The 3,230-nt window shown below is 58.0% G+C and overlaps 1 long non-coding RNA gene across 1 annotated transcript; it reads left to right on the top strand.

The window, feature by feature from the left end:
- The first annotated feature begins 1,655 nt into the window (after positions 1-1,655).
- Positions 1,656-3,230, top strand: LOC139074373 (uncharacterized). Its single transcript, XR_011523930.1, has 2 exons — positions 1,656-1,853; positions 2,916-3,230. It is a non-coding gene; the product is annotated as an uncharacterized lncRNA (long non-coding RNA).

The raw sequence follows: 3,230 nt of genomic DNA on the forward strand, positions 1-3,230 counted from the left end.
CATCGATACTTGGTGGACTTCCCCCTGCGAGGAGCACTTCCAGTGACAAGGGGGTCGCTACTTCCAGGGCGGGACTTCCCATTTATGGGTGATGCTATTTGGAGGAAGCCCTTGGGATGTTTGGCTAAAAATCGCCTCCCTGTGACCCACCCCCGGCAGGGCCCCAGGGTGACAGGGCAGTACCCGGGCCCAGGCAGCCCTGCTCCTCGAGCCATTGGGTCATCGGGTTCCCCCACCTCCTCCGGCCCCACTGTCCATCCTCTCCTCCCCCTCTGTGTCACCCACGCTTCCTCTCTCCTTCAGGAGTGGCGTGTGACTTCTCAGGGGATGTGAGAGGCAGCTGGAAAGTGACACAACACCCTAATTACCCTTGTGCCTTCTATAACCCAGCACCTAAATTTAGCCAGCAGATCCTGGGCACTGGGGACCCAGCTCCTCCCCCGAAGCCTCCCTCCCTCAGCAGAGGCAGGAAAATGAACCCACGATGGGGTTTCTCAGCCCAGCACCTGCTCCTCACTTCCCTTGGGTGGGTCAGGGATGTTGCAGAGAGGCCGGGTGGGGGCACCAGGCTCCAGTAGGGACCCCTCCTGCTGCAGCCGGCAGCTGGGGCTTCGAGCCGTGACGGAGCAAGTTGACCGCAAGGCTGGGATTTGAACCCAGGCCTGCAGACACCGAGCTCTCAGCAGAGGGGCCTCACCTCTTCCAAGTCCTTCTCAAGGCCCATTTCCTCCAGGAAGCCTTGCTGGCTGGCTCCAGTGCAGGTCCCTCCCGGTTCCCCAGAGGCAGAGTGTGTCTGCCGCAGACCACGACCCCCTCCCAGGCTCCAGGACAATTCTGCGAGGGGTGGGCTTGCTTCTTGCTTCTGTGATGGAGGTTGAAGGATGGAGTTGCTGTGAATGACAAGTCACTGGTATTTGGGATAAATAGACAAAGGGGGAACCAGCAGGCAGGGATAGAAAAGTGAGCTGGGGTGGAAGTGTGGACCTGGTGGGAGAGGGAATCAGCCAAGGGCAGGTGCGCCTGGCCTATTCTGCACCCCAGAGAGGGGTGACAGTGGCTTCATCCTGGAGTGGGGAGGGGGGATGTCTTGGTCAGGGATGGGGGTTCCAGGGCCAGTCAAGCCTGGGATGGATACCTCCATTTCTGGGTCTCGGGGCCTCAGTTCCTCATCTGCAGAGTGGAACAGGAAACGCTGGCCTCCTAGTGGTGGAGAGAGAATTAAGGGAGACCACCAAGTGGGAGCCAGCGTGCCCGGCCCTGGGACCTCATGGTCAGGACCTCCAGCTCGGTGGGAAAGCTGGATGGAGCCTGAGTCCCTCTCTTTCACCTAAGCAGCCACTCGGATGTGGCTCGTCTGCGTGGGGTGCTTCCCCTGGTAGCTCTGCCACCCACACACACAAACACACACACACACACCCCACTTCTTGGCCAAGTGGAGCTCCTGGGCACCATCCCTCAGGGAACCAGTTTGGGGCAGCCTGAGGCAACCCCCTCTCTGCTGCCCTGACCCCTGTTCTCCCCACACCATCAACTCCTGGCTGTCATCAGGGCCCTCCCGGCACCTATCATCTCGCTGAAACCTCCTAGGGAGGCGCTTTCATCATCCCATGTCACAAGTAAGGAAACTAGGGCACATGTTCCAGAAGGAACGTTCCGGAAGGGCAGAGCTTGGCTTCAGACCCAGGCCGTCTGGCCCCAGAGTCTATGCTGGAAGCCACGACACTCCTCTGCGTGCCTGAACAGGATGAGACCTTCTCCCCCGGATGGGCTGGCGTAATCAGGCAGCTTCACAACGTGGGAGTTGACACCTCAAGGTGTGCGCTCGCGAGCTTTCTGAGGAGGTGCCTCAGAAGGTAAATTCTTCGCCGGAAGTTCCCCTTCCAGAGGGGCTCGTTGAGTTTGAGCTTCTCTCTTGTAATACCTCCCCACTAAAAAGAAGAAGAAGAAACAACTAGCAGCTAATATTCTTCCAGCCCGTTTCACGCTCCACACACCGTCCTAAAACCTGACCTGTGTTAGCCCGTTCAATCCTCGTCACGGCCCTAGAGGAAGGGATGGTGAGTTTCTTCGTGGTCCAGATGAGGAAACTGAGGCTCAGAGAGGTTAAATCATTGGGTGAGTCCCAGCGCTGGGAGTGGAGCCGGCAGCAAACCCGCACAGTCTGGCTGCAACCATTCGTTCATCCCGCTCCCTTTGACCTCAGCCTCCTGCCTCCTTCTGCCATACCTGGCGCAAATCCCCTCCCCCATCGCCTCCACCCTTTGATGGGAAGCTGCATCGCCCATCACCAGGAGAGACCTTCCCCCAGGAGCTGGGAGAATGAGGAATGGCCAAGGCACCGCACCCCAGCACAGGATGGGGGCGGGCTTGGCCCTGGTGGCAGCCCTGGGTAGTCCTGGCAAACGTCCCTGCTGGCCGCCCCAGCCCGCCCTCTGCAGGTGTGGCCCCGGGCGACCGGCTCTGGGAGCCCCATAAGCTGCTAGGGAAGGTAAACAGAAGACTCAGGTGGGATGACCTGAGCTGTGTAGGGAGGAGGGATGTTTTCCCAGCTGCCTCCCTTTCTCCATCCGCCCTGGATCCAGTAAGTGGCATGACCGTGCAGAGCGGAGCCCGGCCCTAACGACTGCTCCTTCCGTTCCGCCAGGAGAAGGTCTTTGCGTAAAGGGCTCCATTAAATCCTTAGCCGAAGGCTGCATTCTCCTCTGTTTCCATCTCAGCCGGGGGGAGGGGGCATTTGTCCAGTCCGCCCTGAGAGAGTTGGACACTTGATTAAACGGTAACTTGTTATTATTGTTACTATATCATGGCAGAGGTAAGACCACACCATTCTGGGTATTGGGAAAGAGACGAAAAAGACCCACCCAGGAATGCCAAGGGCGTTAACTAAACTTTCTCCGATGTATTTACTCCTCAAGCACCAGTGGCTCAAGTCTCTGGTACCTCTGTGAGCTCATGGATCTCTGGCTGGGAGATGGGGACCTGAGTCACAGCATCCGGAAGGCCAGGCGTGTCTGGATGGGGGGCCTGGCGCAGGGAACCAAGCCATCTCCGGATCTTGCATATTATCTGCAACAAAGACACCACATTTCCGAGCATCCTATTGAAACCACAGGGAAGGAAGATTCTGGAAAGGGTCCAGCGAGTGAGGGCTGATACCTGGAATATAATTGTAATGTGCCTGTTGTTACTGCTTCGGAGGTGTAAATACCCCTGGGGTTTTCTTTGTTTTA

The sequence above is a fragment of the Equus przewalskii genome, chromosome 11 (assembly GCF_037783145.1).
Source record: "Equus przewalskii isolate Varuska chromosome 11, EquPr2, whole genome shotgun sequence".
In the NCBI taxonomy this organism is placed as follows: Eukaryota; Metazoa; Chordata; class Mammalia; order Perissodactyla; family Equidae; genus Equus; species Equus przewalskii.